The sequence below is a fragment of the Odocoileus virginianus genome, chromosome 5 (genome assembly GCF_023699985.2).
Source record: "Odocoileus virginianus isolate 20LAN1187 ecotype Illinois chromosome 5, Ovbor_1.2, whole genome shotgun sequence".
In the NCBI taxonomy this organism is placed as follows: Eukaryota; Metazoa; Chordata; class Mammalia; order Artiodactyla; family Cervidae; genus Odocoileus; species Odocoileus virginianus.
This window is the reverse complement of record NC_069678.1, coordinates 27,301,577-27,325,040: the sequence shown is the minus strand read 5'-3', so window position 1 is coordinate 27,325,040 and position 23,464 is coordinate 27,301,577. Positions and strand designations below refer to the sequence as shown.

Below are 23,464 nucleotides of genomic sequence, written 5' to 3'. Positions count from 1 at the left end.
ACGTATGTTTGAATAAAATAGCATTTGAGAACCATTCTCCTAAACACTTTGCACTGAGGGCATATTGCTTCCAAACCTTAATTAGTAAAGAAATACAAATGTTACTTCACCTAGTTCATTTTATTATATCTTAAAGGTAACTGAAGTAGGACCTAAATTAAAAAGTAAAATGGTTCCTTCAGTTACCTTTTCTTATGTGAAACTCTCTGCATCTGCTGAATATAAAACCTTGGTAACTCTTTTATGACTTTCTCCATACTGTCCTTAATTCATAATCAGAGGCAATGAGCAAACAAAGATAGTATCTTCAAGCAGTTTAATTTTTAGAAATGATTGAATAGTAAATATATGCTAAGCTCAATTAAATTTCCTCCTGATTTTCATTTTTAAGAAATATGCTATGTTTTTGATAAAACCCAGCTTGTCCAATTCTACTGTTATGATACTATCTTTGATAAACATGCAGTTTTCTTTCAATATTAAATAAAAACAAACAGTGATATCAATAACAAAACAAACTACTTGATACATTTTTATGTTTACTGCAAAAGTCAGAATAAATTTGGACAAATTTAGCAATTCACAAATGGTAAATATTCATACATGAACATAAGTAAATTTTGCATTACTGAATAATGATGTGCAGAATATTAATTAAATTTATAATCCAGTAAGTAATTTTTTAAACTTGAGAGAAACCAATAAAATATAAAAGAAAGCAGTCATTCCATATGTTTTAACTTAATGGAAAATATTTTCTTGACTTTAAATTGTATGCTTAGCTATTAAACAGATGTAAAATTGTTGAGGACTTCCCAGGTGGCACAGTGGCAAAGAACCCACCTGCCAATGCAGGAGATGCAAGAGATGTGGGTTCTATCCCTGGATAGGGAAGATACCCTGCAGTCGGATAGGACTTATCAACTGAAACAACAACTGCTTTATGTTCAAGAAAGTATAATTCTCCTATAACAGTGGATTCTTTACTTTAGAGAGACATTACTGAGAGTGCTAATTTAAAATGACTGCGGGATCATCACCTCCCTGAAATAGTTGATACCATCATTATCTTGAAATGAGTTTTTATTTGGTGGTCAAAATATGTGGTGGTGTATTATCACATCATCAACTGAAGGGAAAATCAAGGTGAAATATTTCACTCAATTAAATTTAATTATTTATGTGATAACATATAGGAAAAACAAGCATCAATGAAATTACATAAATTTGTTATGAGAAATGAAAGAGGATCATAGTCAAAGGTGTGGCTGCACATGACTCATGAGTGGTAAGGGACAATGAAATTTACAAATATGTGTAAAGTTTGGATTATCTAAATGTATTTTGGACACCTGATGTGAAGAGTCGACTCATCGGGAAGAAAACCCTGATGCTGGGCAAGATTGAGGGCAGAAGGAGAAGGGGGCAGCAAAGGGTGAGATAGTTGGATAGCATCACTGACTCAATGGACATGAGTTTGGGCAAGCCCCGGGAGATAGTGAAGAACAGGGAAGCCTGGAGTGGTGCAGTCCGTGGGGTCACAAAGAGTCGGAGATGACTTTGCGACTAACAACAACAAAATGGAATCGTGAAATTATAATATATAATGGTATAGCAAATTGTACTTAAATTTTCCTTTGATAGAGAAAAAGTGTAATGTAAATATTTCAAGAAAAAAAGAGAAGGAAAGTTTGAGATTATTTCATTTTCAATTAACTGTGACTTGTATAAATGCTTCATCTACTTATTCCCCATTAAAGAATTTTTATCATATTTATGCTTTCTCACTGAACAAAATCTAAATTTCATAGCTAAGTTTTTTTCTTTTAACTTCATTAACATTTTTCTCTGAAAGTCTTTATCTGCCTGGATCCTGACCTTCCAGATATGAAGAGAGAAAAATATACTCACAAGTAGAAAATTGTGCAAAGTTACAGATGCCACTTTTAGGTGAATTTTCAGCCTATGAAATGAACAAATCATCCCTGTAGACACAAAAGATGCAAAAGATGCAAAATTTGACATTTTGCCAGAATTTACTTCATTTTATTTATATATTTTTGCCATTGCAATAGACAGACTCTGAAAACATATGATTTATGGACCAAATTTCCTAAGTTCATTTTTTTTTTTTCTAGTCAGTGATTAACTGAGACTATGTTGAAAATAGAATTTATTTCACTAGGCTCTTTTGGGGCTTTTATTTTTGGATGTTAACACGTTCTCTATATTCATTATGGTAGTGGATGACCAATGCATACATCTGTCAGAATTAATCAGTGCATTTTTGTATGTAAATTTTCCTCAATAAATTTAATTTTAAAAATTACAAAAATAGTACAGTCATGCCATAAAGTAATAATTATTCTTATTTGCTAAATACCATTGCTTATTATCATGATAATGATATGCCATATAATTGATATGCCATATGATTAATAAACAATATTCTTGCTTAGTTATATGCCATATAATTGATAGTTATATGCCATATAATTGATAAAAAATATTCTTGCTTATAGGTGCTTCGGAAATTATTAAAATGACTGTCTTAACTGTGAGTTGAAGTATAATTTAAAAAGAGACTAAAGCTTATGATATATGGGATCATCATTCATCTCTTTTCCTTTTATCTATTAGTCTTTGGGTTTTAAGATCAAAAGATATTGAATATCATTTCCCTGTGCTGTACAGTAAGGTCTTGTTTATCTATTCTATACTTAATTCTATACTTATTCTATTCTATACTTTATCTATTCTTATACTTAGTTTGCATCTGTTTATCCCAACTCCCAAGACTGGGAGCTGACTGTGGCTCAGATCATGAACTCCTGATTGCCAAATCCAGATTTAAACTGAAGAAAGTAGGGAAAACCACTAAACCACTCAGGTATAACGTAAATCAAATCTCTTGTGACTATACAGTGGAAGTGAGAAATGGATTTAAGAGACTAGATATGATAGACAGAGTGCTTGATGAACTATGGATGGAGGTTCATGACATTGTACAAGAGACAGGGATCAAGACCATCCCCATGGAAAAGAAATGCAAAAAGGCAAAATGGTTGTCTGAGGAGGGCTTATAAATAGTTGTGAAAAGAAGAGAAGCAAAAAGCAAAGGAGAAAAGGAAAGATACTCCCATTTGAATGCAGAGTTCCAAAGAATAGCCAGGAGAGGTAAGAAAGTCTTCCTCAGTGATCAATGCAAAGAAATAGAGGAAAACAACAGAATGGGAAAGACTAGAGATCTCTTCGAGAAAATCAGAGATACCAAGGTAACAGTTCATGCAAAGATGGACTCGATAAAGGACAGAAATGGTATGGACCTAACAGAAGCAGAAGATATTAAGAAAAGCTGGCAAGAATACACAGAAGAAATGTACAAAAAAGATCTTCATGACCCTGATAATCACGATGGTGTGATCACTCACCTAGAGCCAGATATCCTGGAATGTGAAGTCAAGTGGGCCTTAGAAACCATCACTGCGAACAAAGTTAGTGGAGGTGATGGAATTCCAGTTGAGCTATTTCAAATCCTGAAAGATGATGCTGTGAAAGTGCTGCACTCACTTTGTCAGAAAATTTGGAAAACTCAGCAGTGGCCACAGGACTGGAAAAGGTCCGTTTTCATTCCAATCCCAAAGAAAGGCAATGCCAAAGAATGCTCAAACTACCACCCAATTGCACTCATCTCACATGCTAGTAAAGTAATGCTCACAATTCTCCAAGCCAGGCTTCAGCAATACATGAATCGTGAACTTCCAGGTGTTCAAGCTGGTTCTAGAAAAGGCCGAGGAACCAGAGATCAAATTGCCAACATCTGCTGGATCATCGAAAAGGCAAGAGAGTTACAGAAGAACATATATTTCTCCTTTATTGACTATGCCAAGGCCTTTGACTGTGTGGATCACAATTAACTGTGGAAAATTCTGAAAGAGATGGGCATACCAGACCACCTGACCTGCCTCATGAGAAACCTGTATGCAGGTCAGAAAGCAACAGTTAGAACTGGACATGGAACAACAGACTGGTTCCAAATAGGAAAAGGAGTACATCAAGGCTGTATATTTTCACCCTGCTTATTTAATTTATATGCAGAGTACATCATGAGAAACGCTGGGCTGGAAGAAGCACAAGCTGGAATCAAGATTACAGGGAGAAATATCAATAATCTCAGATATGCAGATGACATCACCCTTATGGCAGAAAGTGAAGAACTAAAGGGCCTATTGATGAAAGTGAAAGAGGAGAGTGAAAAAGTTGGCTTAAAGCTCAACATTCAGTAAACTAAGATCCTGGCATCTGGTCCCATCACTTCATGTCAAATAGATGGGAAACAGTGGTAACAGTGTCAGACTTTATTTTGGGGGGCTCCAAAATCACTGCAGATGGTGATTGCAGCCATGAAATTAAAAGACGCTTACTCCTTGGAAGGAAAGTTATGACCAACCTAGACAGCATACTAAAAAGCATACTTTGCCAACAAAGATCTGTCTAGTCAAAGCTATGGTTTTTCCAGTAGTCATGTACTGATGTGAGAGTTGGACTATAAAGAAAGCTGAGTGCAGAAGAATTGATGCTTTTGAACTGTGGTGTTGGAGAAGACTCTTGAGAGTCCCTTGGACTGCAAGGAGATCCAACCAGTCCATCCTGACGGAGATCAGTCCTGGATGTTCATTGGAAGGACTGATGCTAAAGCTGAAACTCCAACACTTTGGCCACCTGATGCGAAGTGTTGACTCATTGGAAAAGACCCTGATGTTGGGATGGATTGGGGGCAGGAGGAGAAGGGGACGACAGAGGATGAGATGACTGGATGGCATCACTGACTTTATGGACATGTGTTTGAGTAAACTCCGGGAGTTTGTTATGGACAGGGATGGCTGGCGTGCTGCGATTCATGGGGTCGCAAAGAGTCAGACACGACTGAGTGACTGAACTGAACTGAACTGATCCCAACTCCCAGTCCATCCCTTCTCCACTCCCCTCCCTCTTGGCAACCAAAAATCTGTTCTCTATGTCTGTGAATGTATTTCTCTTTCAGAGATGAGTTCAATAGTATAATTTTTCATTTATTTATTTTTAATTGGGGGATAATTGCTTTACAGTGTCATGCTGGTTTCTGCCATACATCAGTGGGAATCAGCCATAGGTATTCATATGTTCCCCATATCTTGAACCTCCCTCCCACACCCCACCTCATTTTCCCCTCTAGGTAGTCACAGAGCACCAGGTTGAGCTCCCAGCATCATACAGCAAATACCCACTGACTATATTTTATATATGGTTATGTAAGGGTTTCATTGTTATACTCTCAGTTCGTCTACCTTTTCCTTCCCCAACTGTGTCCACAAGTCTGGTCTCCATGTCTGCATTTCTGTTGCTGCCCTTCAAATAGGTTCATCATTATTATTTTTCTAGATTCCATTTGTATTCATTTATATGATAATTGTTCTTTATCTGACTTACTTCACTCTGTATAACAGGCTAGAGCTAGGTTCATCCACCTCACTAGAAATGACTCAAATTCATTCCTTTATATGGCTGAGTAATATTCCATTGTGTATATGTACCATATCTTCTTTAACCATTCATTTATTAATGGATCTGTAAGTTATCTCCATATCCTGGTTACTGTAAATATTGCTGCAGTGAACACTGGGGTACATGTATCTTTTAGAATTGTGGTTTTCTCAGTGTATATGCCCAGTAGTGGGATTGCACAGTCATATTATAGTTTTATTTCTAGCTTTTAAAGAAATTTCCATACTGTTTTCCGTAGTGGCTGCATCAGTTTATATTCCCACCAACAGTGCAAGAGGGTTCCCTTTTCTCCACATTCCCTCCAGGATTTATTGTTTGTACATATTTTTGATGATGGCCATTCTGTCTGGTGTGAGGTGATACCTTACTGTAGTCTTGATTTGCATATCTCTAATATTACAGTAAGTGATGTTGAACATTTTTTCATGGGTTTATTAGCTATCTGTATGTTTTCTTTGGAGAAATGTCTGATTAGGTCCTCTGTCCTTTTTTTTTAATTGGGTTGTTTGTTTTTAAGCTATTGAACTGCCTGAGTGTTTGTTCGTTTCTCAGTCATGACTGACTCTGCGACCCAAGAACTGTAGCCCACCAGGTTCTTCTGTCCATGGAATTCTTCAGGCAAGAATACTGGAGTGGGTAGCCATTCCCTTCTCCAAGGATCTTCCCAACCCAGGGATAGAACCTGGGTCCCTGCCTTGCAGGCAGATTCTTTACCAGCTGAAGCAGGAGGGAGATTAATCCATTGTCAGTTGCTTCAGTTGCAATTATTTTTGCCTATTCTGATGGTTGTCTTTTCATCTTGTTTATGATTTCTTCTGCTGTGCAGAAGCTTTTAATTTTAATTAGATCCCATTTATTTTTATTTCCATTACTCTAGGAGGTGAGTCATAGAGGATCTTATTGTGATTTATGTAAAAAGTGTTCAGCCTAAGTTTCTTTGTAAGAGTTTTATAGTTTCTGGTATTACACTAAGGTGTTTAACCCATTTTGAGTTTATTTTTGTGTATGGTGTTAGGAAGTGTTCTATTTAATTATTTTACATGAGTGGTCCAGTTTTCCCAACACCACTTATTGAAAGACTATGTTCTATCCATTCTATATTCTTGCCTCATTTGTCAAAGATAAGGTACCGAGAGGTGTTTATCTCTGGACTTTCTGTCTTGTTCCATTGATCTATATTTCTGTTTCTGTGCCAGTACCATACAGTCTTGATGACTGTAGCTTTATAGCATTTATATAATTTTTTTAGATTCCACAAATAAGAGTTATCATATGGTATTTTTCTTTCTCTCTCTGACTTACATCACTTAGTATGATAATCTGTAGGTTCATCTATGTTGTTGTAAATGTTATTATTCATTCTTTTTTATGGCTCAGTAGTATTCCATTGTATATATGTGCCACATCTTCTTTTGTATATGTTTGTTGTATATTAGGGTTTCCCTGGTGGCTCAGTTGTATAGAACCCTGCCAATTCAAGAGACGCAGGTTTGAATCCTAGGTCAGGAAGATCCCCTGGTGGAGGAAATGACAACCCACTCTAGTATTCTTGCCTGGGAAATCCCATGGACAGAGGAGCCTGGTGTGCCACAGTCCATTGAGTTGCAAGAGTTGGACACGACTTAGTGACTAAACAACAACAGATTGTTAATTAACCTCTCTCTAGTTTCCAGGAATTGCCTCAATGTAGTTAATGAAATTCCATTGTTTTAATATTCTTTTTTTCAAAATATGTATTTTTTAAGATAATCAGATACAATGATGGTGACACATTATACTTATAAAGCCAAACGTAAGGATGATGTATTCCACTGCCACATTTAGAAAATAATTATTTCAATAATTTACAATAGAATTCTCTACAGTAGAATTTCCAGCCTTTAATATACTTATGTATTTCATTATTTATTAAAAGGAAAACATACTATGTAATGCTTATCATCTTTGAAAACAAAAAAGCTTTTTGTATAATATTTCTTTGACTTTCTCTTTTGTGAAATAAGTTTTGGGAAAAACTGATATGAATATTTTTATTTACCCAAGGCATAGCCATATAGTTTCTATGTGTTTTCTATGTATTTCATAGATAGTTTCTGTGTATTTTTCATTATTGAAGAGGAATGCAGTGAAATTCCCCAATGGCGGTTCCTCTCCCACTTTGCAACATAATCTTTGGTAAAGAGAACAGAATGTGTTAAGTGGTTTACCAACCTTAGAGAGCACCCACTATGGTTTTATAAATGATAGCTTATATCAGTTAAACTCGCTTTAATGCACAGACCCACCTCAGCTAGCTATTTTCAAAAAATTAATTGTTATATATAACATAAATTTTCCCTATAAGTGACTCCAACCTTTTGAAAGGAGCAAGCAATAAACCTAATGATTCTCATTTTTCTATAGGCATGGTTGTCTCCTTGTTTCTTCTGAACCAAGACACAGAAACAATTTGTTGTTTTAGTTTAGCATGGTCAATAATTCTATATGCTCTTCTGGATATCTGTGTTGTATATAACTTTTCTATATAATCAAAAATACTTTCAAGAGCATTACCATTAGTAACAATTACTCATTCCATTATTATTTGTTTCTCTATTATTAGCACTCTACCTCAACATCTAACTAAATGCCAAATACATATTAGTATTCCAAAAAATACTTCTATGGTTAGAAGCAGTATTTTGAATCATCTTTTTTTCAATGAGGGAACTGAATTGGATTAGTAAGGTCTTTCTCCTCGTATTTAACGCTCTTGGGGACATTTTCTTCTTTGTTGATGATTCAATTATGTATTTCATTTTAGAAAATATCTGCCTGAAATATAGCTATGCAGATTAACACCTTTCATAATCTTAGTTGTGAAAATATGGATAATTTATTATATGCATTATCCATATGTGTTTATATATAATGTTACACACAATATTTATACGCATTTCATTATTTATGCATACACAATGAAATGAGGAAAAGTACAAATAGTATGTATTGTAGTTATGGGAGTAGGCCATAAGCAAGAAGAATTGATTTTGATGGTGTGAGTCAAATGGTTCTATTGGCTTCCAACATTAAAAAAAAGAAAAGAAAAAGAAACAGAATTTATCATCCTATATGTTCAGTTATCCATTACTCTCTAGATTCCTAAATATAATGATATTGAAAAAAGAAAGAAAAAAGCCTAATCATTGATCAGAATATAAGTGTCTTAGTTTATCATATTTTCAGTAATAAGTTAAACGATGCAAAGTTGATTATTTGTTGGATGTTTGAGACTAGTCTGATGGTGCTTCTGGACACCTGGTAACAATATGTCTTACATTTTTAGAAAAAGAAAAGCTTAAAATATCTTCTTGCTATTTTGGGCACATTTGGATAGTATGCAGACAGGTATTACTGGCTTAAATTAATATTTGTATTTCCGTATAATGAACTCGGAGAAGGTAATGGCACCCCACTCCAGTGCTCTTGCCTAGAAAATCCCATGGATGGAGGAGCCTGGTAGGCTGCAGTTCATGGGGTTGCGAAGAGTTGGACACGACTGAGCGACTTCACTTTCACTTTTCACTTTCATGCATTGGAGAAGGAAATAGCAACCCACTCCAGTATTCTTGCCTGGAGAATCCCAGGGACGGGGGAGCCTGGTGGGCTGCCGTCTATGGGGTCGCACAGAGTCGGACACTGACTGAAGAGACTTAGCAGCAGCAGCAGCATAATGAACTATGTAGAAATAAATGATACATGCCTTTTACCTGTCTCCAAAAATTAATGTAAATTGGTCCTTTAATACCATAACACACTTGAGGATAAAACCATTTATACCATGTTAATGTATTTTTTCAGTAAGAAGCTCTTTATATGTATTGTGCAGAAATATTCTCAAAGTAATTTGTCTACTTAAATGTGTTTCCATGTGTCTAAGTAAAATGTCTAGCTCTTTATTCATGAGAAGAAATGGGTCTCCTTAACAGGGTTAACTGATTATGATGTGACTGCAATTCTAAAATTCACAGTGCTATATTTATACATATGTGTATACATGTCATTGCATTGAAATATCTCATCCATGAATAAAATAAAATTTAAAACAATACTAACATAAAACAAAATTATATTATTAATTATGATTTCACTACTTATTTTAAATAAAAGTTTTTTTCAAGGAAGGATGCAGTGGGCTATAGAATCATCTAGAAGCAAATTAAGCAAATAAAATTTGTTCTATAAGCAATACATTGTAGTGTAATTTAAGACTATATATTTTCCTAATATTCTATGTGCCTACTGATAGAAATATATTTGTTCTCATTTATGTAACAATCCATCAAGATAAGTATTGCTAACATTGCTTTACAGGAGCAATGAAACTAACTTCTAAAAATCATAACTAAATTGTCCAAGGTCATAAAAGTTTTGTTAGTGCAAGGAAGCAAAATATGAGGTTTAACTGTACTTTGACTTTTAAAAAAAGTGAGTATGTGTCATTCCTAAGAGTATACAGGTTCTACCTCATTGTGTACTTTTTCATATTTTTCATCTGTGGAATGTAGACTGATTACAACATGATTTAATAAGTGATATTCTGTATCAGACACTGTTCTAAATTTTCTTCCATGTATTAGCTGATATAATGTCAGTAACAACACTATGGTGTAGGAACTACTATTACTTTCAATTGATGGATGAGAAAACTGATGGCTAGAAGAACTAACCTGAGTAAACTGCTAAAGTTCTCACAACACTTAATCAACAGAATGAGGATTTTTCCCTTGCATCCTATAATAGATCACAACTCTGCTTCAAGAGTGATCTAGAGTGGTGTAAGGACTTTAGGTCCCCTTTTTAACCTTCCTCGTACTACCAAGTACGAAAGAATTTACACTTTGTGAAATTTTACGTTTAAACTTGAGTTGCTATAATAGATCAGTTATCCTGTGTCCCTTACCCAGTTTTTCCCATTGTTAACATATTGTTGTTGTACAGTCACTCAGCCATGTCTGACTCTTTGCAAACCCATGGACTGCAGCACACCAGGCTTCCCTGTCCTTCACCATCTTCTGGAGCTTGCTCAAACTCATGTCCACTGAGTCGCTGATGCCATCCAACCATCTTGTCCTCTTCATCCCCTTCTCCCACCATCAATCTTGCCCATAATCAGGGTCTTTTTCAATGAGCCAGCTCTTTGCATCAGGTGGGCAAAGTATTGGAGTTTCAGCTTCAGCATCAGTCCTTCCAATGAATATTCAGGATTGATTTCCTTTAAGACTGACTGGTGTGATCTCCTTGCAGTCCAAGGGACTCTCAAGATTGTTCTCCAACACCACAGTTCAAAAGCATCAGTGAAAGTTTTGACACTCAGCTTTCTTTACGGTCCAAATCTGACATCATCACATGACAACTGAAAAACCATAGCTTTAACTAGATGGATTTTTGTCAGCAAAATATGGTTTCTGCTTTTTAATATGCTGTCTAGGTTAGTCATAGCTTTTCATCCAAGGAGCAAATCTTTTAATTTCATGGTGGCAGTCACCATCTACAGTGATTTGGGAGACCCCCAAAATAGTATGTCCCTGTTTCCATTGTTTCCCTATCTATTTGCCATAAAGTGGTATAGCATTGACCCAAAAGATTTGTCAAAATTGAAAAACTGAAATTGGTAAAAGTGTCAGCTAGGTGTCAACTGCAAGGCTTTGGCAACACCCTCCATCTGTATATGCTCTAAATAAGTATCCTATATATAGTACCCTTTTCCCCATAGTCAGGATTTTATGGGGAAGTAATCAAGAGGTGGAAATGGAAGCAGTATCACTCACTACACTCCTCATGATCCACTAACAGAAAATTTGGTTCCTGGCCCTGTGACTGGAACCATTCTGCTGGTCGAGAGGTCTTAGTTCCAATGGGCAAAATGCTTCCACCAGAAGACACATGATGATTCTATTAAATTGGAAATTAAGAGTGCCTCTGTTCACTTTGGGCTCTGCAAACCCCTGAATCAAAAGAAGAATGGAGCTACAATAATGTTTTATCAATAATGATTTATCAATAGAAAATTGGGCTACTATTATACAGTAGAGGTAAGGAGGGTATGTCTGGTTTATAAGGGATCACTCAGGGCATCTCTTAATAATACAATGTCCATAATTAAGGCAATGGACAACTAAGGCAACCGAATCCAGGCAGACTAGTGAACTACCCTTCAGTAATGAAGGCTGGGTCACCCCAACAATCAAAGAGTCATAACTAGTTGAGGTGCTTGTTGAAAACCAACTGCACATGGAGTAAGTAGTAGAATAAGGTAGTTATAAATACCATCTGCAATGAGATGACCTAATGAGGAAATAAGAAACATAATTCTGTAATTTTATGAGTAGATATTAATTTCATTATGAATATATGCATGTAATAGTAATTTCAAATATGTTATTCCTTCTTTTGTCTACTTATCAATTAAATAAGATATATTAAAAATACTTAAATTTTTATCACATTACTTATGATAGAGAATTGTAAAGAAGAGTGACTATCATCCAAGGACATTGCATCTTATTCTAGGGAACAGGTTAACAAATTTTTGGTTCTATGCACAATAGCTTATTGCCAAATTCAGAATTAAATAGAAGAAAGTGGGGAAAACCATTAGACCATTCAGGTATGACCTAAATCAAATCCCTTACAATTTTACAGTGGAAGTGAGAAATAGATTTAAGGGACTAGATCTGATGGACAGAGTGCCTGATGAACTATGGATGGAGGTTCATGACATTGTACAGGAGGCAGTGATCAAGACCATCCCTGTGAAAATGAAATGCAAAAACGCAAAATGGGCTTCTGAGGAGGCCTTACAAATAGCTGTGAAAAGAAGAGACGTGAAAAACAAAGGAGAAAAGGAAAGATATAAGCATCTGAATGCAGGGTTCCAAAGAATAACAAGGAGAGATAAGAAAGCATTCTTCAGCGATCAATGCAAAGAAATAGAGGAAAACAACAGAATGAGAAAGACTAGAGAAATCTTCGAGAAAATTAGAGATACCAAGGGAACATTTCATGCAAAGATGGGCTCGATAAAGGACAGAAATGGTAGGAACTTAACAGAAGCAGAAGATATTAAGAAAAGCTGGCAAGAATACACAGAAGAACTGTACGAAAGATCTTCACGACCCAGATAACCACGATGGTGTGATCACTCACATAGAGCCAGACATCCTGGAATGTGAAGTCAAGTGGGCCCTAGAAAGCATCACTATGAACAAAGCTAGTGGAGGTGATGGAATTTCAGCTGAGCTACTTCAAATCCTAAAAGATAATGCTGTGAAAGTGCTGCACTCAATGTCAGCAAATTTGGAAAACTCAGCAGTGGCCACAGGATTGGAAAAGGTCAGTTTTTATTCCAATCCCAAAGAAAGGCAATCCCAAAGAATGCTCAAACTACCACACAATTGCACTCATCTCTCATGCTAGTAAAGTAATGCACAAAATTCTCCAAGCCAGGCTTCAGCAATACATGAATCGTGAACTTCCAGATGTTCAAGCCGGTTTTAGAAAAGGCTGAGGAACCAGAGATCAAATTGCCAACATCTGTTGGATCATTGAAAAAGCAAGCGAGTTCCAGAAAAACATTATTTCTGCTTTATTAACTATGTCAAAGCCTTTGACTGTGTGGATCACAATTAACTGTGGACAATTCTGAAAGAGATGGGCATACCAGACCACCTGACCTGCCTCATGAGAAACCTGTATGCAGGTCAGGAAGCAACAGTTAGAACTGGACATGGAACAACACACTGATTCCAAATCTGAAAAGGGGTATGTGAAGGCTGTATATTTTCACCCTGCTTATTTAACTTATATGCAGAGTACATCATGAGAAACGCTGGGCTGGATGAAGCACAAGCTGGAATAAAGATTGCCGGGAGAAATGTTAATAACCTCAGATATACAGATGACACCACACTTACGGCAGAAAATGAAGAACTAATGAGCCTTTTGATGAAAGTGAAAGAAGAGAGTGAAAAAGTTGGCTTAAAGCTCAACATTCAGTAAACTAAGATCATGGCATCTGGTCCCATCACTTCATGGCAAATAGATGGGGAGACAGTGGAAACAGTGTCAGACTTTATTTTTTTTGGGCTCCAAAATCACTGCAGATGCTGATTGCACCGTGGATTTAAAAGACACTTACTCCTTGGAAGGAAGTTATGACCAACCTAGATAGCATATTAAAAAGCAGAGACTTTGTCAGCAAAGGTCCGTCTAGTCAAGGCTATGGTTTTTCCAGTAGTCATGTATGGATGTGACAGTTGGATTGTAAAGAAAGCTGAGCACCGAAAAATTGATGCTTTTGAACTGTGGTGTTGGAGAAGACTCTTGAGAGTCCATTGGACTGCAAGGAGATCCAACCAGGCCATCCTAAAGGAGATCAGTCTTGGATGTTCATCGGAAGGACCAGTGTTGAAGCTGAAACTCCAATACTTTGGCCACCTGATGCAAAGAGCTGACTCATTTGAAAAGACCCTAAGGCTGAGAAAGATTGAGGGCAGGAGGAGGAGGGGACAACAGAGGAAAAGACGGTAGGATGGTATCACTGACTCAATGGACATGAGTTTGGGTGAACTCAGGGAGTTGGTGATCAATAGGGAAACCTGGCGTGCTGCGGTTCTTGGGGTCTTAAAGGGTCAGACATGACTGAATGACTGAACTGAACTGATGATAGGTACATCATGTTAGGTGGACTTATGACTTTGTCATTGTCTTCTTTTGAGGAGTAGTGCATTTAAGGATATGTGTATGAATGACAAGTTGACAAGGAGGGAATGATGATGGTTACTTTATTGTGTCAACTTGACCAATATATTTGTTTTTGCTGTTGTTCAGTTGCTCAGTCATGTCCAACTCTTTGAGACCCCATGGACTGCAACATGCCAGACTTCCTTGTTCTTCACCATCTCCTGAAACTTGCTCAAACTCATTAAATAATGTGACTATCATATAGTATCCAGCTATTCTTTTAGACATTAATCTAGGTATTGTTGTGAAAGTATTTTGTGGATGTAGATACCACCTATAGTCAACTGACTTAAAGTAATTATCTTCAATAATGCTGGGTCTCATCCACTCAGATTAAAATATTTATAGAACAACTGAGATTTCCCTTAGGATAAAGTATAACCGATTTTCCCTATTCAAAAAATTCCAAGATAAGAGTATCCTCAGCTATTAAAATTGCTGACATCTTAATTAGTTCTGTGGACTATTCCTCATCATTTGGATGCACAGGAAAAGAAATATTTGAGAGAAAAAGGAAAGGAGTGTAAGGAGAAACTACAATGAGGAATCTGTAAGCTTATTCTACCTGTTCATAATCTAGGAACATACTTAATGAGCCCTGGGTTCTTTTACTATACCTTTAGAAGGCAATGGCATATATTTGGATTAAACTCAGATTTTTAAATAAGCCCTAATTTGTAGTAAAGAATTTCTTTGTCCTCCCGACAGCAATATCAGCTTTTGACCAAGAGTTTCCAGCTGCTCCATGGTTTTGGACTTGCCAGTCCCCAACCCTCACCCCTACAATCACGTAAGTATATGTATATTCCCTCCTGGCTCTGTTTCTGTCACTCATTTACTCCCAGGTTGGAGACCAACACAACTAATTATGTCTCTTAGAAGAATCATATCTTCCTTTTGTTAAAAGGAAGCAAACAATAGAATGGTAAGTCAATTATTGTATTATTTGATACTGAAACTGACTAAATAGCATCTACATTTCTTAGGGAACTAATCATATCAATAATCTCATAAACTTTTTAAATCACAGGCTGACAATTTCTTGTACTTGTGCACCTTCAAGTAAGCCAAAAATTGTTAATTATAAGCAATAATTATCAGTTTTAGTCTCTTAAAGGTTGTAATGGTATGTTTTAAATCAGTTGCTACTAATAGTAGTAACACTGTTTGTAAAGTGCTTTAAAAGTCCCTTCCTTATGTGAGACATTATGGAGTAATCTATATTAGTTACTATCATAAAGTAAAATTAGATGAACAAGTATAACAATAGTGTTATACAAAATAATATTTAATAGAATAATGCTGATGAAGTGTGATAGATTTGAGTTGTATTCAACAGTGATTAAAAGCAAATAAGTCACAATAACAATACCAAAATGTTTTATAAATAGAGCCTCACATTAGTTGCAAGTTAATTATTTAAAGCTATGCAAGTGGATTAATTAGGAAAGAGTTTTAGGACATAAGTTGGTGTCATAGACAGTGACTGGGGACATGTGCATTGAGTTGCCAAAAGACAACTGGCTAAAACTCAGAGGACTAATTAAAATTTCAGTCTCAAATAAAAATGGCACCACAGCAGAACATTAGTCAACCATAGCAAGACCCTCCACAAACAAACATAGAAATAGACAAGAAATAAAGTACCCTTGCCTTCACTGTTCTCCACTTAACAAAGAACAAGGTATCCCTGAGAGAAATGTATTGACTAAACATGCCCCAACCTTTTCATAACTCAATCCTCTCAGAGTGTTAATCTACCAGAACAAGATAAAATAAATACATGCATGTGTTTGTGAATGAATATTAATGCTAATGAATATAGTGAAAACTGTAATTCCATGGGCTTTGCCTAAGCTTTCCTCTCAAAGGAATTGTACTTGTGGAAATAATTATTCACCAATCTGATCTAAAATTGAAAGATGGCAGATGGTCAACTCATGGTTAACATGATACTGACAGGCTATCACAATATTCAACCCCTTAGTAAATTGTTAGCAAATTGTACCATAACCAAGTTCTTTCTGCAAAATCTTCCTTAAAAATTTTGTGGATTGCTTATTTTTAGGCATTGTACTCATCATTTGAATGATGTGCACTATGAAAGCTATATAAAATGCAAAGACATGGCCATTGTTTATGGCCATTTTTATGTGATTCTGTGAAATAAATTCTCTCATACACCCCTCAGAAGTAACCAACACAGTTGACACTTTGATTTCGGACTTCTATCCTTCAGAATTATTAGACAATAAATTGTTTAGCCACCCAGTTTTTGGTATTTTGTTATGCCTTCCTTAAAAATTAACAGATCAAGATAATTTAGAAATACTTTAGCAAAATATAATTTTGGTGCTAGTGTTAGAAAGATAACAATTACAAAATATTTTTATTACTCCAGTTAAGCAAGTAACTTATTCAGAATCCCAGCATCTCCAGCATTTTTATGCATTGCTTGCTATTGACTGCTACTCTCCTCTTGCAGCATGATTATGCATTTAAAAAGTTATGAATAAAAGATCTGATAAATTAATACTACCACTAAACAGGCGAATAAAAAATGAAAATTTGAAATCATGTTTCCTTAAATTGGCTAACATTTATCATAATGAAAGTTTCCATTAATGCCTTATGCTACATTCTGTAACAATTCTATGTATTTTAATGTCTCTGTGTATGCACAGTGTGACTGTGTGTGTCGTGTGTGTTTCTGAGTTGAGATAGGTGGAGATGAAGGTGGTGATTTTCAGGTTTCCTTCTACTGTATCTCTTTGTTTTGGTTTGCTTTGGTTTTGGTTTCCCTTGCAGAGCCTACAATTCAGATCTTCATTAGTTAGCATTTTTTTAAAATTACAAATTGACTAAACTAGGCAGCGTTGGGTGATTCGTGCATCTTAAACGAACATTTGTGGCTTAAACATAAGTTTTGTCTGTTCATACATAGAGAGTATAACGAAGGAAAGACTTTTCTGCTGTCCCCCTCGATTCTGTAAGGGAAGAAAAATAATTTTCCTTCCAGCTTTCTGAGTGTTTTGCATGGGAGTCCTGTGATAAATAGAGGTTAAAGAGAAAAATAAAGAGAAGTTTGTTAACATGTAGCGTGCTGCGGTTCATGGGGTCGCAAAGAGTCGGACATGCCTGAGCGACTGAACTGATATCTCATGTATAGATGGGAGATATTGAAAGCTGCTTGTAATTTCAGCTTATACAGCATCTTCAATAAAGAATAAGCTTATGAAGTAATGATAGGGCAGAGCAAAGCAATTTCAGATCTCCAAAGGTTGCAATAAAGACTAATTAAAGTTTGTTATATAGATTCCTCTGGTGTCTTCGCAAGGCTTATAGTATCTGATAGGGTGATTCACTTTTGTCCTTTCTGATAGAAGGGAGAAGGAGGGACAGCTTTGAAAATCTATGTCCTGCTTTTAAGCAAATAGGCGAAGGCAAGGAGTTTGTATCTTTTCAATTGCTTTCAGCTCAAAATAATTCTGATATTAAAAATCACATTATTTCTGGTGGCATTTTCTGCTACCATCAATTCAATAGCTGAATCTATGAAATCAGCAAAAATTAACAGAGTAGATAGATTTATATATAGTTTTTAAAAAAATTGCATGCACAGAGTTTCACAAGGAAGCATAAAATAAGCAAATACCTCAAAAAGTGGCTGAGGTTTGACAGCTTACATACTGTCTTAATAGGGGAACGGAAGGGGGAAGCAGGAGAAGAGTAAACATTTTTGGAAAGATAACTTGGTCCTTTCTAAGGACTGTTTTTCTCCAAGTTGTTTTGCAGCAAAAGCTACATTGTTTCCATTGTGGCTTGGGGGAGGGCTCCAGTCTGGTTAAAAAGGAACCTCGGCGCTGCAGAGAGAGGCTGCAGGGTCAGAAGCTCGCAAGGCCAGAGTCCCTGACGCCAGGGAAAGGCAGAGGCAACCGGTAAAGGCCGCGGGTTCCAGAGAGGCTCCTGGCCGCTTACAGATGAGCCTTTGTAATAGGTGCTCGCCCTGCCCAGCCTGGGGCCTGCAGCCTACAGTAGTTACCAACTGGCCGCCCATCTGCTAGATGAGTTTCACCTGCTCACCTAGAAAGTCGCTCTCCGGAAGTCAGTGAGATGGAGGTCAGTGCGGGCAGGAAGCACGGTGCGCAGATCCAAAAGGGCCTGTTCAGCTTTTATCCAGGGCCTTGGCGCCTTCCATGGCGTCAGGGTTTTAACAGCCCCACTCGTCTTGGGACGGCTTCTGTACTTTCTGGAAGGTGGCGTGACCACCTCACTGGTTTTCAAGAAATCCTGGCACTGTCAGGCTCCTGCTCGGCCAGCTCGCCAAGTGGCGGTGGAACCAGAAGCCCAGCGAAGGTAAGCAGAGGGGCCCCGCACGTGCGGGCTGACTCGGGGCCGGGGGTGACGGTCGCCTGCTTTCACGGGGAACCATTCTGAGGAGTGTGGGGGCTCACGGTTGGTTGGCAACCAGGAGCTAAGCATAAAAACGGTATTGCGTGGTGCCTGCGACAGAGACGAGCCAAGAAGACTGCCCTTGAGGTTTTGAGTGGAAGGGAGGCAGGAGGCTGGAAGGGAAGGTGTCTGCGACCATTTCCTCTGAGCAGAGTTAAGCAAGAGGGGTCCCAGATTCGCAGCACCCTCCACGCTGCCTTTCTTTTTCCTGCCCGCTTCCCCTCACAGAACAAAGGATTTTTTAACCAAGCTGTATGGGTGGACTGGAGCCTGCTGAAGTGGGGGGAGCAGGTGGGAGTGTGATGTTGGCGAGCCCGGGGCGGTGGGGGGAGGGTGCAGACCCCCTGCTCTGTGGGCCAGGCCAGGCCGAGTGGAGACTCACTTTTGAGAAGAGACGGGGGCCAGGTTACACATTTTCCAAACCTCTTACCCACCCCCACGGCATGAAATACACAAAAAGCAACGCTGTGCTACAATAAAGAAAGGCAGTCCTTCCTCCGAGCGCTGGGCTGTGCAGAGTTGGGGGAGCAGCTTTTAGCACACTGCAGGCCCCTTCCCAACACGTGGGGGGCCGGGAAAGGCCGCTTTGGCGTGTAAACAAAATGACTAGTTCCTCTGAAATGTATGTGAAACTCCTGGCTCAAAATTTTCCTGCTCTTCTCAGACGCAAGAGCTTTCTCAGAAACAATTGGTCTGAGCTTCTGGACTAGATGGAGGTATGAGAGTTCAGTTCATGCTGAAGTTTGTCTGGGTGTGGTGTACCCTGCTAGTCCCCTCTCCTAAAATTGGCAAGAGTCAGTTTTCCAGGGTGGCTGAAACTCCTGGGGAGGGGATTTATGACAATTGAGTTTCCTCTGGAGCATCTGTGTTTAGGCAGATCAAGAAAGATCAGAGAAAGCCTCCCCGAACATGTACTGCCTTTAAAATGACTTCAACTCAGAATAATCAATATATTAAAGTGGCATATTTTGGGATGGCAAGTTTTGACCTGCTTCAAGACACTATAGTTCTAGAGAAAATGACAATACTCTTGAGTCACAGTGGGGCTTCCCTGGTGGCTCAGAGAGTAAGGAATCCGCCTGCAATATAGGAGACCTGGGTTTGATCCCTGGCTTGGTAAGATTCCCTGGAGGAGGGCATGGCAACCCACTGCAGTATTCTTTCCTGGAGAATCCCATGGACAGGGGTCGCAGAGAGTCAGACATGACAGAGCGACTAAGCCCAGCACTGCAGGCACTGCTTCCAGAATAGCTGCGTGAGCAGCACTGTCACCCTCTTCTCAGCAGAGTAGCTGTAACAGATGAAAATTATTAAAGACATGGCCATTTAAAGTTTCTGCAAATTCTCCTAAAAGAATAGAATGATTTTTTTCTTCTAAAAAAATAATCTAGATCTCATGGCCCTTGAGGTGCAATTCTTCCCGCAGCACCCATGAAGGGCTGTTATATCTCCCTGGGAGGATCAGGCTACCAGCATTTTTCATACTTCACCACAGGCTATCTGGAGAGGGGTGGATTTGCAGAGGTTAAACTTGAGTCAGGTGCAACTGATGAACTGAGGGCTCTTTTCTTTCAGCTTCAATTTGTAGGGTGAAGGTTCTTACCCAGATGAGGCAGGGTGAGAGTAGCGCCAGTTTTCCTCTTCCTCGCTCCCTTTCGTTGCAGAGATTCTTGAAGGAGGAAGGTGGAGAATTCAGAGGTAACTGCCCCTATTGCACACCCTGCTTAAAATGAAGCAGTCATTACAAGGAATGTGAGCCTCTCTACTACTCCCAGCTGCATAGCAGAAATGCAGTTTTTATTTTTTTACTCAGGAAGAGAGACAAGCTCTAAGAAAAGAGAACACCAAAACTCTTCTCAGGGGAGCTGTCTTTATTTGGGATATAGTTTGGGAAAGCTCTAACCTAATGATGCTGTTGTTGTTGTTTAGTTGCTTAGTCATGCCTGATTCTTTTGGGACCCCATGGCTTGTAGCCTGCCAGTGTCCTCTGTCCATGTGATTTCCCAGGCAAGAATACTGGAGTGGGTTTCCATTACCTTCTTCAGGGGATCTTCCTGACCCAGGGATCGAACCCACATCTCCTGCATTGGCAGGCACACTCTTTACTGCTGATCCTCCAGGGTAGCCCAATGTTAAAAAACAAACAAAAAACCCTGGTGGAGATTTTGAAGATAATCTGTTAAGATAAAGTTGGTAGTTCCACAAAAAGAGCAAAATAAATGACAAGTCAGCTAATTTACTTAGAACTAGGGAAAGGGTCAGCTAAGAAGAAACTTCCTGTGGTCAGAACAAAAATGACCTCAAGAATATTCCTTCAAAGGGACATAAATTTAACTCATGGCCAACAATTGTGTCAAAAGGAATAGACCTCTTGGTGGCAATTATTGGAGCCTAATGGCTGGATATGATACCAACAAAAGCAGGGAGCGTAATAGAAGGATAACAAAAAGAGACAGCTCTGCTAAAACCACTATCATTCCATGAGTCCTGTGTGCATGCACAAAACTGTACTCAATGAGGTTTGGCATCGTCAGAGGTCATATACTGTGAAGGGAGTAGATCTCACTATCTTCAATAGTCCATTGAAGTCAAGAAATGACAAACAACCCCCAAGGAAATGGGTATCAGTGTCTAGAGTCAGATGCCACCTCTGCAGCTGCTCCTATGAGACCTTTGACTTACCCTTACCCTTTAGCCACTGGATTCTCACTGCTAATGCTGGTCCCTCAATAACGATAGTACACTTAAATACCATTGCTTGCGTTATGAAGAGTTTTTGAACCCAGTTTTCACCTACCTAAAATCTGAAGGTATTGGAGTTGGTCAAACATGCTTTAAATAATTATTTGTAATATTTTTAAAATAATTACTTTCCAAGTGATCAATTACTTAAGATAAATATATCAATTTGTAGGTGAAACAATAGCCAAACATCATATATAAGCATTATTGATGATGGAGCAAATCCCTTTTCATTAAACACACACACACACACACACACACACACATTTATACTTCCAGTATTTAATTAAAAAACCTAAAATGTTGCTAGCTACCAAAAATAAAGCAGAAGGATGGCAAGGTCCATAAAAACTAATTATGGAAAAAAATTTAAAGACAAAGCTTGAAATTCTGTTTTTGTATTCTCTCAATACGTAAGGATATTTTTGATAGTAGATCCAGGGACTTGAATATTGGAACTGTAATTTGTAGCCCTGAGAGAATTGGGAGTATTTAAAAATAACAAATCTTTGGAAGAATCTTTTTTTTTATCATTTTTTTTTAAAGTTCTTTCTCCGGGCACCAATACCAAAGGATAAAGAAACAGTTCAAATGACAGCTACTTCACAAGACTTTGTAAAACTTGTGAAAAATATATTTCAAAAGAAAGAAAAACTGAAGTTATCCCATAAGTATAATCCAGTGGGTTTTGTTGTTATTTTTGTTGTTTCCCCAAGTGAGAAGTTTAGGAAGGGAGCCTGAATTGAAACGGGTTACTAGTTTTAGTTATAATTCATGGGTTTTATAATCAAAATTAAATGGAATTAGAATTAAGTATAGCCTATAAGGATCTAAAGCAAATGTCTGTATTATTAAAATAGAAATTATTAAAAAATGATTACTAGTAACTGCATATGGCATTACAAACTCAGATTTTTTCCCTTATATCTTTCCATCTTTCTAGAGTGGAATAAATCTTTTAAGTTTTTTGTCATAAATATTTCATGTGCAACTTTATTATTTGATAATTTTCTAATTTTTTAAATGTCATCAAAAGACACATAGAAATATTTAAACTTTGATTAAATATATTTTCTTCTAGAAATTAATGAAAGCTTCAAGACTCTTTATTTCCAGGATTGAAATAAAACAAAATTTGGTCCTACAATATTTAAAAAGGGGCATTAACTTGATTAATTCATTTTATCAAACTGAAATATTCACCTAAATTAAATATTATCTTTTCTGAGTTGAATTTTTATTTAAATTTCCACTGTGGATTTTAATATATTAAGTAGCCTTAGCTCTCAGACTTTTTGTTTTTAATCAATATTTAGCAATCTTACCAAGTATGTATTTATTAGTAAATTATAGTTTGGAAGTCTAAAATGAGTATACAGGGAAACAAGCATTCGATTTTCAACTGTAACTTATTATGTATTTATAGCAAAAATGGCTAGTAGACTACCATTTAAACTAATCCTCTCACTGTTGATGGAAGTTCTGTTCCTTGTAATGTTGGCTCTGGTTGGTGTCAAAAGTACTAAGAAAGCAAATTCTCAAGCTTTAACATACTAGAAAAAGAGAATTGCTTTTGAAGTAGTTGTCAGAAGCCAGAGAGAACACCAACATAACTTTGCCCTATCTACTTGGCTTGCATACCAAACACTGAGTAAAAGATTTGATTTCTGCTGTTTCACTCCTCCTATAATAACAGCCCTTGCCACTATTAATGTATAAAAGACTTCCAAAGTGAATCTATTTAAATTATATGGTCTCAAAACAGAAGTAAGTTGTAAAATGTTAGATTCTCTTTCTCATGGTTATTTTATAGGATCAGATTATATCCATTTATGTTTTAAGTAAAAAGTCTCAAAGTACTTTATATTTTGGAAAGTGACAGTGTATAAAAGGTGCCCATCATGTGTAACAAGGTGATCAAAATGAATTAAGATGATAAAGT

General features: G+C 37.3%; 1 long non-coding RNA gene across 2 annotated transcripts in view; it reads left to right on the top strand.

Moving 5' to 3' along the window:
* Positions 1-18,242: 18,242 nt before the first annotated feature.
* The window catches only part of LOC139035046 (uncharacterized), a 465,494-nt gene continuing 460,272 nt past the window's right edge, over positions 18,243-23,464 (top strand). For both annotated transcript variants that reach the window (XR_011487557.1, XR_011487556.1), the window contains exon 1: positions 18,243-18,684. This is a non-coding gene — a long non-coding RNA (uncharacterized lncRNA). The remainder of the gene's footprint in view (positions 18,685-23,464) is intronic.